We start from the raw sequence: 14894 nt of genomic DNA on the forward strand, positions 1-14894 counted from the left end.
CCCCACTCCCTTTTCGCTTCTGCGATCTCCTGGCCGCTTTTGCGGCTCCGCCGGCCAAAACCTCGCAGGTGCGGTTACACCAGATGATAACAGCTTCAGCATTCCTCCAAGCTCAAACTCGATCCGTTTACCATCCGAAATCTACCCGAGGCCCTCGGGACCTCAACCAATTATACCAACAAGTCCTAAAACGTCATACGAACTTAGTCGAGCCTTTAAATCACATCAAACAATGCTAAAAATACGAATCACCCTCCAATCCAAACTTAGTGAAATTTGAAACTTCGACTTCTACAATCGATGCCGAAACCTATCAAATCACGTCTGATTGACCTCAAATTTTGCACACAAGTGATATTTGACATTACAAACCTATTCCAACTTTCGGAATCGGAATCCAACTCCGATATAAAAAAGTCCACTCCCGGTTAACTTCTCAAAAACCTTCAAATTTCCAACTTCGTCAAATGACCCCGAAATGACCTACGGACCTCTAAATCCATATCGGGACGCGCTCCCAATACCAAAATTACCATACAGAGCAATTCCCAGACTTGGAATTTCAAACGGACATTTATAATATTGAAATGTACTTCAACTCAAATTTATGAAATTCTTCCAAAATGTCAACTTCCATAATAGGCATCGAAATGCTCCCGGGTCATCCAAAACTCGATCCGGACATACGCCCAAGTCCAAAATCATCATACGAACATGTTGGAACCTTCAAATCCCGATTCTGAGGTCGTTTACTCAAAAATCACACCTTAGTCAATCTTTCCAACTTAAAGCTTCTGAAATGAGAATTTTCTTTCCAAATTCACTCCGAACTTTCCCGAAATTCAATTCCAATCACACGTACAAGTCATAATACCTGAAGTGAAGCTACTCATGGTTTCAAACTGCCGAACGATACTCTAGGGTTCAAAACGACCGGTCGGATCGTTACAGCACATGAAAGTTTTCTTACTTAAATTGAAAGACTACTTACTTAAGATGACTAATTTAGTTTATATTGAAATAGAATATGAGCTAAGAACAGATGTATTATTCATCTTTAGCCTTCATACCCCATGAATACCTAAGGCTGGCAGTCATAAGTTTGAATTTTGTAATTTCTTTTTCAGTCCACAGGTGAATAATAAAAGATGAAATGAAAAGGAAAGGAAAATGACATCAAGGATGTGTTTGGTATGATAAGTAGTTTAATTTTTGTTGCTTATTTTCTGATATTTGATTAGTAAGCAAAAAATATTATTCCAAGAGCATTTATGTATAATCTAGACAAACATTATGGGAAAGAGGATATGTAGTTTCGGGGTTTGGGGGGCAAGAGCCAGGTGTTGGGTGCGGGGAATTAAGAGGATCAAGGTCGGAAAGGAAAAGTTTTATTCATTCAGATGTAGAGAAAGCAAACAATAGTTATTTAGTATTGATTTCGAAAAGAATCTTAATATTCAAATGTTCATTTAGATTGAGATACACATTTGAATATATATATATATATATATATATATATATATATATATATATATATATATATATATATATATATATATATATATATCATGTGTGTGTGTGTGTGTGTGTAATAACTCGAAATATTTTGATATACTTATTTGTTGTGGGATTGAAGAATTAAATTTTTTTTAGTTATTGGGCCTAAGCTAGTAGAAGAAAATTTATTATAATGTATGAGATAGTATATTAAATAAGTGATTAGAGGACTAACTACACATTATAAATTAAGAATTAGAAGTAAGTAACTTTGGTTATTATTTAAAAGGTTAATAATTGGGTCAAGCCCACCCTTCTTAATATCCTATTGTCAGATTTGTTGGAGGAGTTAGGTATACGAGAGCTTATATTTGATAGGGAGAAGAAAGAATGAAAAATAAAATATCAACAAAAAAGAATTTCGCCGAAAATTGGCGGCGGCTGAAGGAGTTAACACCGTAACTATACAACCTGGTATTGGAGTTTCATTGAAAGAAAGTTCTTTATGCCACACTCTTTTTGGCCACAATGGCCCAAATGAGGTTATTAATGTAAAATCACACCCAAATTAGGGTTTCTGCGCTAATCTTATACCAAAACTGCCCTTCGCGTTAGGGTTCGAATCTCTCTCCTTGATTCTCTCTCATCCATTGAATGCTTGTCTTCCCAATACATGGAAAATATCAAGCATGCAAATCCTGTTTCCCATAAACGTATCTTTTTTAATTTTTTTTTTGTAGTATACGCGTATATATTTCGAATTTATTCATCTATATACATATACTTGATTGTGTATTTCGTATATCTTTTGTATAATAAGGTCTCTAAAGCTCTAATATTTAACCATCCCTAGATGGTCGAACACAAAACTCTAAGGTATTTTATCCCTCTTCAAAGCCCTAATACTTGATTGTTTCTTCATTTCTTACTCTTCTATATTCTTCTAAGTATGAGTGAATAGATTAAGTAATCAACAATGGTACAGTCGAAGAAGAATAGTGCTTCAAAAATATATGTTGTATTTTCTCGTAAAAGGCCAGGAACATACTACTCATGGAGTGAATGTTCTCCTATGGTTATCGGGGTTAAGCGTATCATCTTCTAGTCTTTCAAATCTCATGATGCGGCAATATCTGCGTTCAACGAATTTGAAAAATCAATTGAAGGTAAAACAATTCTCAAATCGATGGTTTTTATTGTATTTTGTGGTAAGAAGTCGGGATTATACAAATATTGGTATGAGTGTATTAATATGATTGTTGGAGTCGAGGATAGCTACTTCCAAGCTTTCCAATATTATGATGAAGCCTTAGAAGCCTTCAACAAATTTTAAACAACAAGTTGTTCACAAGAAGAGCCATCTTCAAGCTCGGCTGTTGAAGAAAGTGAAGAAGTGGTAACAAATGAAAATGCAGCAAGTGTTATTTCATCTGCTATGTCAGCGGAAATATTTATTGGGATGAAGTTATCAGAAATATTGCAAACTAATTATGTCAATTTTATTTATTATTTTCTCCTATATTAGAAAACTGTTTGCTATAAGTTTTGGTGTGCAAGAGATATAGATTTTGTTTTGCATTTTGAATATCAAGTATTGTATGAAGTTGGCCATGAGTATTTCATGTTTACTTTGTTCATTATTTATGAAGTTCGAATTTTATGACTTCTTTAGCATTTCAATCCTGTTTCAGGTAAATTATTCCAAGAAACAAATCTGCATTTTGTACATTTTGTAGTAATTTACATTTCGCCAGTGTTGCATATGCATTGTATTTCAAATGGAATACAATGCAGTATTTTTTAAATTTTTATTCAATTAGCACTACCATTTTTATTCATTGTATTTGTCATAAGCTAAAATCCAATATCATGTACCAACAAAGTCTTCAAAGGAAAGATCACAAATAGTACTAGTTTTGTTTGTCATAAATGTAATATGGGATATTAGAAAGGTTCCTATTAAATGATTTGAGAAGAGAGAGAGAGAGAGAGAGAGAGAGAGAGAGAGAGAGAGAGAGAGAGAGAGAGAGAGAGAGAGAGAAAGTAAAAGAACTTCACTATATTTATACATCAAAAATGTGTATTGCTTTTGGCTCGATAATATTTAGAACCAAGGGATAAAGGAAGTAAAAATATTTTTGAACATGTAAAAAAAAATAAAAACCTAAAGTAAAGGAAGCAGTGAGTAAAGAAATACAAAATAAGCATAATTTTCATTGATTAATTGATACTCTTTAACATATTCCAAATAATATTTGGAAGTTAATCACCTAACATAAGATAATTTTAGCATACCATGCTACAAACATGGCATGCACAACAAAAGGACTTAAAATACCAATCTTCTTAAAATAACTCTACTCTATCTTTTGGTTGACAGATTTTGATACCTTCGAGGCGGCTTCGGTGTCACTGCTTATAACGATAACAAGATTATCGTTATCTTCATTTTGGTTAGCGAGCAGTTCCTCCAACATGTCGTAACAACAGGTAAGAGGGTAGGAATCAAGTAAAAGCCTTTTTACGTAGTCAACACCAATTTCACGCGTCATCCTAAGCAGCAGCAAGTTCGCTACTATCTTCAGCTTTTTCAATTGGTTTCTTACATCTTGGTGCAGGATGGTGTGGTTAACCGAAGAACCATGAAGAGGTTCATCAATGGTTTTCTTTGTTGGAGTTCTTTCCATTGTTATTTTCACAGAATTTGAAATAGAGTAGATGATTTGTATGATGATATTAATAATGTAGTTGTATTTATAGAGTTATATTTAGGGTTTGAATTTCTTTAGGTTAAGTTTAGGGTTAGAGTTTCGATTTTATTTATTATGTTCTCATGTATTTAATTTGAATCCCAATGTCACGACCCAAAAATTCCCACCGACGGAACCGTGATGGTGCCTAACATTTCACTTGCTAGGCAAGCCAACATTAGAAAAATCATTAAATCAATTCCTTATTTCCATTCAGTAAATAACAATAATTAACTAAGATGAAATATAATAAGTGCGGAATATCATAAAACTGTATTAATTACTACCACCCGGATCTGGAGTCACAATTCACGAGCATTCTAGAATTTACTACAAGTAATAGTCTGAAAGAAATACAACAGTCTGAATGAAAGAAAACAGTAGGACATAAAAGATAGATGGGGACTTCAAGGTATGTGAACGCCGACAGATCTACCTTGAGTCTCCGGACAGCGGGCCAGTAGCAAATCTCGATCAACTTGAGCCGGTATCAAAATCTGCATAGAAAGTGCAGAGTGCAGCATCAGTACAACCGACCCTATGTACTCGTAAGTGTCGAGCCTAACCTCGGCGAAGTAGTGACAAGGCTAGGACAAGACACCCATATATAACCTGAACAATATAATCCTGCTAGTGGCACCAACAGTAAATAAAGAAATAACATGAAAATAATGGGAAGGGAACATATAGTGTGAGAATACAACATAAAGAGTGAGAATAATGAAAAGACAGAATTAAATCGAAAATCCTTAAACAACGAATTGAGCAATTAAAACAGCAAGGAAAACTGCACGGCATCACCCTTCGTGCTTTTACTCTCAACCTCACCAAATAATAAATAAGACTGCACGGCATCACCCTTCGTGCTTTTACTCTCTTCCTCACAATGTAAAGAATTCATGCACGACATCACCCTTCGTGCTTTACACTCTTCCTCACCATATAAATAAATCACGCACGGCATCACCCTTCGTACTTTACACTCTTCCTCATAATATAAATAAATCATGCACGGCATCACCCTTCATGCTTTACACTCTTCCTCACAATTCACAAAATCAATAACAACGGATAGGAAGAAGTTTCACAAAGAAATCAATATTTCATCAATGATTACTCTCACAATTTAACATCTCAACCTCGAATCAATATTCATAATTTTATCAACCTTGGTGAAATCGGATACAAGTCTCCCAATATTTCAACAACAACAATAAGCATGGATAACAAGATTTAAGACTACAAATTTGCAAGAATGGAATTTCATTCGCATGCTATGACTCGACTATAACGCATAGATGCTCGTCGCCTAAACTATACATCGTATTCAACAACAAAACACGTAGCAAATACTCACACAATACCTATTCCCTCAAGCCAAAGTTAGACACAACACTTACCTTGCTCCGAAAGCCACTTAATTCTCAATCACAGCTTTTCCTTTGGAATTCACCTCCAAAGTCCAAACCGCTCATATCTATTCAAAAATGACTCAATAATATCAAATATAGCTAAAGGAATCAATTATATTTCATAAATTAAATTTCCCAAATTTTCCTCCAAAAAGTCGAAAAATCGACCCCGGGCCCGCTTGGTCAAAATCCGAGGTTCGGACCAAAATCCTTTTACCCATTCACCTCCGAGCCCGAATATATAATTAGTTTTGAAATTCGACCTCAAATTGGGGTCTAAATCCTCAAATTCTCGAAATCCCTAGTTTCTACCCTAATCCCTAATTCTACCATGAAAACTCTAGAATTGTAGGTTGAAAATTCAAGAAATGTAATGGGTAATTGAAAGAAAATGGTTTAGAATCACTTACCAATAATTTGGGGAAGAAATGGCTCTTGAAAAATCGCCTCTCACCGTTTGATTTTTGAGAAAATGAATTTTTGGCTAAAATCCCGTTTTTGGATTCTTTTAAGTGCTGGGTGACAGTGTTCATTGCGTTCGCGAGAGCACTGTCACGTTCGCGAAGGGTACTGGCTGCCAAGCCTACGCGTTCACGAGACCCAGCTCGCGTTCACGATGGTTACTCCCCCTGGCCTTCGCGTTCGCGACGAAGGAATGACTGACTCCCCCTCCCTAATGCCTAACACTACGCATTCGCGATGGGCTTGTCGCGTTCGCGAAGGGTAACGCCCCCATCGCTTCGCGTTCGCGTTCGCGAAGAAGAAATCTTCAGCTGCCCAGTTTACTCTTCGCGTTCGCGAGAGTACCTTCGCGAACACGAAGAAGGACATGCCAGAACACCTGCTGCAGCAAAATACCAGATTTCCAAAGTCCAAAACATCCTGTGGCCTATCCGAAACTCACCCGAGCCCTCGGGGCTCCAAACCAAACATGCACACAAGTCTAAAAATATCATACGAACTTGCTCGCGCGATCAAATCGCCAAAATAACACCTAGAACTATGAATTTAGCACCAAATCAAATTAAATTCTCAAGAACACTTTAAAATTTCTATTTTCTCAACTGGACGTCCGAATCACATCAAATCAACTCCGTTCATCACCAAATTTCACAGACAAGTATTAAATATCATAATGAACCTGTACCGGACTCCGGAACCAGAATACGGACCCGGCACTAACAATGCCAAACACCAATCAATTCTTAAAAATAATTAATTTTTAGACTTTTAATTTTTATTAAAAATTCATAACTTGAGTTAGGGACCTCCGAATTTGATTCCAGGCATACGCCCAGGTCCCATAATTCGATACGGACCCACCGAGACCGTTAAAATATGGATCCGGATCCGTTTACAAAAAATATTGACCGAAATCAACTAAAATCAACTTTTAAGGCATAAATTCTTATTTTCATCAATTTTTAACATAAAAGCTTTTCGAAAACCTGTCCGGACTTTGCACACAAATCAAGGAGGGTAAAAATGAGATTTTTTAAGGCTTAAAAGTACAGATTCGAGTTCTAAAATATAAGATGACCTTTTGGGTCACCACACCCAATTTACAATAAATCTTTACACTCCTCAAAGAATTCTTTACAGTTTTCAATGCATCTATTTCGTTTACCAAAATTTTTATTCATGAACTCTTGATCCAACCAGTGAGAATATCTGGTTTGAGATATGGTTTTCAATACAACTATTTCGTATGAATTTTTTTGGGACATAGTAAGATTAATGTTCCATCCAAAGAGGCTTAATCTATATCAAGATTAGCGGTATTTTTTCCCGTATTTAAATAAAAGAATTTTAATTAGCCTAATAATTTAATCACTGAAATTATTTACATTCTAGTTAGCCTAAAGAATCCTCCATTTTAGTTAGCCTAAAGAATCTAGTCAGTGAACGAACAACCTATTACTGGTGCGATTATCTGGTTTGGTTTGAATAGAGTTGTTGTCGAAATTAATGGTGTTAGTTGAATTGTATTAATTGTTCCGATTACCAAAATTGTATTGATAACTATAATTTTTGAATCTCCATGTAAATATTGAATCCTATTTAATTCAATAATATTTTAGTAGTGTATAGAATTAGTCCGAAGTCTTCTGGTGAGAATACATATGTCTTCCTCTTTTCCATATATAATTCATACGGAAGAATTGATTTAAAAAAAAAGTCTTTTGAAATGATATAAAAAAAATCTGTTATAGCAAAGAAGACCAATGTGATGAAAATTGAAATTTGATAACATCAATAGTTCAACAGAAAATCAAAAGCACAACTACAATAACTAAATCAACATGAAAATAAAGGATAATAAAATGATAAATCATTACAAATACATCCTAGAAACTAATCAGTTTCAACCGGATTATCAGAAGTTCCTTTTTCCTTTACTTGAACTTTGAAGACAACATACAGTGGTGCAATATCAACCAACTCAAATTTGACGACGAAACCTCGCTTGACATAATTGTCCAAAATAAAAAGTTTTCAGCCTACTTTGATCCTTTTTCTATCACCAACACTCAAAGATACAAACCACTCTTTGCCACGATAGTGAAGAAGCGCGGTTTCTACTGTTGGAGGAAGATGCTTGTAGATTTTTCTTGGAATATACTGAAAAAAAAAAAAGCATTACTATTAAGTTTTCGAAAAATATGAAACTGAAATAAGAAAAACTATATATACAATACTGATGCATATATTTTATCTGGAGTTAAGGTATAAAAAATAAAAGTATTTTATGTAAAATACAAAAGTATTTTATGTTAAAAAAAGCATTACTATTAATTTTTCGGAAAATATGAAACTGAAACAAGAAAAAATATATATACACTACTGATGTATATATTTTTCTGGAGTTAAGGTATAAAAAATAAAAGTATTTTATGTAAAAACAATCCAGTTAGGATTAACTCAAGAAGTTAGTGTAAAATTCAAAGAAATAAAGTTTAAAGGACATAATAATTTACCAGATCGTCGTAGTTGATGTATGAATTAGTCATAACCACTTTAAATGTTGGATGATTCTCTTCTTCATTATCATCAGTAGAATAGTAAGAGAGGGTGCGTTTGGTAGAGGGAGAAGCGTCCATAGTTAGTGTTTGTAGGTGAGTGTGTTTTAGGTCTTTAGGGTTTGAGTATATGAGACTATATACCCAGTCCAAAAAAATATTTCAAACACCCTCCTCAAAAATTTTGAATGCTAATTTTCCCTCTTAAGTTTTTTCATCGTTCAATTTTGACAGCTTTGTATCTCATCTTTTGAGTGCTAGTTAAATCATGTTTTAATGTTATTCCATAATTTTTCATCCTAAATTTGAATAATAAGTAACAATTTTGATTATGAAATATTAATGTATTAAGTTATGTATTTTGCATATTTAGTCTCCTTTTAATAATCAATAGCTATTGACTAAGGTTTTAGTCATATAACCCATGTTAATTACATCGTTGCGATTCACATTTATATTGACCGTTTATATAATAGCCAATATATAATTCTATTCGTTAAGGTCATACGTATCGGCCACTAGTTATTCATAGCAATTATATAAGTCCATTGACTAAGGTTTTATTCATATGGCCTATGTTAATTACATCGTTGCGATTCACAGTTATACTGACCGTTTCTATAATAGCCAATATATAATTCTATTCATTAAGGTTATACGTATCGGCCACTAGTTATTCATAGCAACCATATAAGTCCATTGACTAAGGTTGTAGTTATATAACTTATGTTAATTATATCATTGCGATTCACAGTTATATTGACCGTTTATATAATAGCCAATAAATAATTTCATTCATTAAGGTCATGCGTATCAGCCACTAGTTATTCATAGCAACCATATAAGTCCATTGACTAAGGTATAGTCATATAACCTATGTTAATGTCACGACCCCAATTCCCATCCGTAGGATGTCGTGATGACACCTAATCTCTAAGACTAGGTAAGCCTAACAATAATGCAGAATAACTGAATATAGGCTGAAACTCAAACCTCATCATCTGAAATAAATAAAACTGCGATTCAAAATAGTTACAACTCCCAAAACCCGGTAAAAATAAGTTACAAGCTCTAAAGAGAAATACTAAATATCTCTATACATCGGAGTCTAATGAGAATAAGGAAAACAATATAATAAAGATAGAGGGGGACTCCGAGGTCTGCGGATGCTGGCAGATATACCTTGAAGTCTCCACGTACGGTCTAGCTCACTGATATCTGGTCTGGTAGGATGTACCTAGATCTGCACAAAAAGATATACAGAAGAGTAGTATGAGTACACCACAACAGTACCTAGTAAATGCCAAGCCTAACCTCAGTAGAGTAGTGACGAGGTCAGGTCAGGGCCCTACTGAAAATAATAGGAAGCAAGGCAGAAGATATAATAATATAATGAAATGACTGAGAAGTGAACAATGAGAATTTACAGAAAGACAACAACACGAGATTCAAGAAGATAACTACAACACGTGAGGGAAAACAAGATTCTTACAAGTTAAGAAACAGCAACAATAACACAACAAATAGAGGTAAATAACGGGGGCACTCCCGAGGTACCACCTTGTAGTCCCAAAAGTAAATACACGACAGGGGTGCTCCCGAGGTACCACCTCGTAGTCCCAAAAGTAAATATGCAACAGGGGCGCTCCCGAGGTATCACCTCGTAGTCCCAAAAGTAAATATGCAATAAGTAAGCTCCCGATGTACCGCCTCGTAGGAATCTTACAGTTAAAGACTGAATACAAAATCAAGGAAGCAAGTAATTCAACTAAGCATGTTGCATAAATTGCAAGTAAGAGATAAGACATATAGACATGTGAAATTAGGCTAAACATGATGACTACACGTACTAGAATAACTCAATCAAGGACCTAAAAGGAAACTACTTAGCAAAGACCAGAATTTCCATATTTAGCCCATGTACGCACTCGTCACCTCGTGTATACGGCACTTACATATCACAAATTGTTACAACAATACCAAATCCTAAGGGGATTTCCCTCACACAAGGTTAGACAAGTCGCTTACCTCAAATCTCGCTCAATCAATCAATAAGAAGGCCTTTCCCTCGATTTTCCAAATCCGATCGGCTCGAATCTAGCCAAAAAAATTACATACTTAAATATAATTATAAGAAACTAATTTAAATAATAAAACTATGACTTTAGCAAGGAATTGAAAAATCCCTCCAAAAAGTCTACTCGGGCTCACATTTCGAAACCCGACCAAAATTATAAAAATCGAACACCCATTTGATATCGAGTTCACCCATACCAAAATTACTCAAATCCGACCTCAAATCGCCTTTCAAATCCGACCTCAAATCGCCTTTCAAATCCCCAAATTTTAGCTTAAGAAGTTTTCCCAAATTTTCTTCAATTTCCAACTAGAAACACTAATTAAATGAAGAAAACAACAATAGATTCGTGGGGATTAATCAAAAATGAGTTAAGAATCCTTACCCAAATGACTTCCTTGCAAAACCCTCAAAATATCGCCACAAACCGAGCTCTCTAGGTCCAAAAATAGATTATGAAATCAAACCCTCGAAAAATCCCCTTTTCTGCCCAGTTAAACCGCATCTGCAAACCCACAACTGCATCTACGGCTCCGTACTTGCGACAAAATATGTCGCACCTGCGACCCAGTCGCTCCTACGCTTCTGCGGAAACTGCTCCGCACCTATAAGTCCTACCTGGACTGCCCATAACAGCTTTTGTGCTCTATTTCTCGCACATGCGAGCCCGCACATGCGGCCAATCCCTCCGCAGGTGCGATGACACCAGAACTGGGACCTTCAACATTTTCACAAGTCCAAAATTTATTACGGATTCAATCCGAATCACACCCGGGGTCCCCGGGGCCCTGTCCGAATATACCAACAAGTCCTAAAATATCATACGGACTTAGTTGAGCCTTCAAATCATATTAAACAACGCTAAAAACACGAATTGTACATCGATTCAAGCCTAATGAACTTTAAAACTTCTAACTTCTACATTCGACGTCGAAACCTATCAAATCAAGTCCGATCGACCTTAAATTTTGCACACAAGTCACATTTGATATTACGAGCATACTCCAACTTCCAAAATCTGAATCTGACCCCGATATCAAAAAGTCCACTCCTAGTCAAACTTTCCAAAAAATCATCCAATTTTCCAACTTTTGCCAACTGACGCCGAAATGACCTACGGACCTCTAAATCAACATTCAGACACGCTCCTAAGGCCAAAATCACCCTACAGAGCTATTGGGACCGTCAAGACTCTATTACGGAGTTGTTTTCACACAAATCAAACTACGGCCAATTCTTACGGCTTAAACTTCCATTTTAGGGACTATGTGTCCCATTTCACTCCGAAACCAAAAACCAAACATCCCAACAAGTCACGTAATCACATAATGAAATAAATAGGGGTTCGGTATTAATACTCACAAAATGACCGGCCGGGTCATTACTGTCACAATCCTAAATTCCCTCCGTAGGAGGTCGTGATGGCACCTAATCTCTAAGACTAGGTAAGCCTATCAATGCGGAATAATCATAAATATATGAAATAAATAATCTACCATTCAATTAATTTCAACTCCCAAAACCCGGTAGAAATAAGTCACAAGCTTCTAAGAATTTTATCCTCAATGTCTCTATATATATCAAGGTCTAAAGAAAATAAGGAAGCAACATAATAATGATAGAAGGGGACTCCGGAGTCTGCGGAGGCTGGAAGATATACCTCGAAGTCTCCATGTACAGGTAACTCACTGATGTCGGGGCTGGTAAGGAGTACCTGGATCTACACAAAAAGATGTGTAGAAGCGTAGTATGAGTACACCACAGCAGTACCCAGTAAGTGCCAAGCCTAACCTCGGTAGAGTAGTGACGAGGCCAGGTTAGGCTCTACTGGAAAATGATAATTGCATGGTAAAATATTTAATAATATAATAAAATAAAATGATGATGGAAATGAATCAAGTAGCATGTCACCATTTAATTATACAAAATAATGGCAATTAATATCTCGTGGAATCAAAACAGAATTCCTTTCAACTTTAAGAAAATCACAACAAATAAATCAAGGCAACTGCGGCCATAAATCAATATCAACAAGGGCACTCCCGAGGTACCACCTCGTAGTCCCAAGTCATAAATAAATTCACAATATCTCATTTCCTTATCTCACCGCGGGAGCCTTCACAATTTATTTTAAAGAAAATATTTTTTCCGAAATAGCATCCCGCGTTTTAGCCATCCTTATCACACCACATGACTTCTAGTAGCTCCCCCTACTAGCCACGCGTATCAAGCCACCCTTATCTCACCGCATGCGTTTCAATACCCTGACCTTATACCACCGCATGTATCAATATCACAATATATCATAATTTACACCTCAAGTGCTCAAATAATTTAACTTGCCAAAATAATTTAACAACAATATTTTTTCACAATAAAGAGCTCACGGCTCATGCCAAAATAAATCATCAATAATATTCAGGAATAAATAATTCAGCAAAATAATATTTCAAAATCTTTAATACGTTACTTCAATACAAAGTTTAAAAATATCAAATACTTCATATTAATAATATTTAATTTAAAGAAAACTAACCTGCAAATAATGCACAGAATAAAAGAAACCAAGTTCCAACTAAACAAATAAAACAATTAGCAGGAAAAAGGTTAAGCAAATTTAAAGTATATAAATCAAATCAATGATGGAGAATATAACAAGATTTAATAATTTAATTAATTTGCAACAATGATCTACACAATTTAAAACATAATCCTTCACATTTAGCCTGTACACACGCTCGTCACCTCGTGTACACGACTTTCATCACATTACAATTAATACCAATCCTAGGGGAAATTTCCCCCATACAAGGTTAGACAAGTCACTTACCTCGACTTGCTCTAATTTAATCACGTAGTATGCCTTTTTCCTCGATTTTCCGACTCTGATAAACTCATATCTAGTCATAATTAATTCGATACAGTCAACAAAAATTATAGAATCAATTCCATAAGAAAAATACTACATTTTTCAATAAAATCCGAAATTAACTCAAAAATGGCCCGTGGGGCCCACATCTTGGAATCCGGTGAAAATTACGAAATATGAACGCCCATTCAACTACGAGTCCAACCATACCATTTTTACAAAAATCCGACATCAACTTGACCTCCAAATCTCAAATTCTCATTTTGAAATCCCTAGGCCCAAATCCTCTAATTTCACCTCAAAAACATGTAATCTATTCGAAATATTCAATGATAATCCAATATAATTGACTAACAATGATCACATGTGACTTACCTCAAGTTTCTCCATGAATTCTCTATGAAAAATCGCCCAAAACCGTGTTGAAAATGTCTAAAATGACAAAAATATCGGAACCCCTTTGTTTTGTAATCTGGTCAGTGCTTTCGCACCTGCGGAATATGGTCCGCTTCTGCGCAACAGCAGGTGCGACCGTTCCTTTCGCTTCTGCACATCCTTCGCTTCTGCAGTGGGTTCAATCGCAGAAGCGGCTTCGCTTCTGCGGAGCTCTTTTCGCTTCTGCGGCTCCAACTGGGCAGCCCTTTGTCCGCTTCTGCGCACCACAGCTCGCTTGTGTGAGTCCGCACCTACGTTCAGTCCCTCCGTAGGTGCGATGACACTAGCGGCTGCAAATTTCAGAATTTTCCTAAGTCCAAACATTGATCCGATTTCGATACGGATTGCACTCGGGGTACTCGGGACCCCGTCCAAAAATACCAACAAGTTCTAAAATATCATACGAACTTAGTCGAAACTTTAAATCACATCAAACAACGCTAAAATCACAAATCACACCCCAATTCAAGCTTAATGAAATTTAAGAATTTCTAACTTCTACATTCGATGTCGAAACCTATCAAATCAAGTCCGATTGACCTCAAATTTTGCGCACAAGTCATAAATAACATAACAGAGCTGTGAAAATTTTCAGAACTGGATTCCGACCCCGATATCAAAAATCAACTCCCTGGTCAAACTTCCAAACTTAAATTCCTATTTTAGCCATTTCGAGTCTAATTTCACTACGGACTTTCAAATAAAATTTCGATCACGCTCCTAAGTCCAAAATTACCATACTGAGCTGTTGGAATCATCAAAATTCTATTCCGGGGTCGTTTGCACATAATTCGACCTCCAATCACTATTTGACCTTAAACTTTAAAATATTTC

The sequence above is a fragment of the Nicotiana tomentosiformis genome, chromosome 8, assembly GCF_000390325.3.
Source record: "Nicotiana tomentosiformis chromosome 8, ASM39032v3, whole genome shotgun sequence".
Classification (NCBI taxonomy): Eukaryota; Viridiplantae; Streptophyta; class Magnoliopsida; order Solanales; family Solanaceae; genus Nicotiana; species Nicotiana tomentosiformis.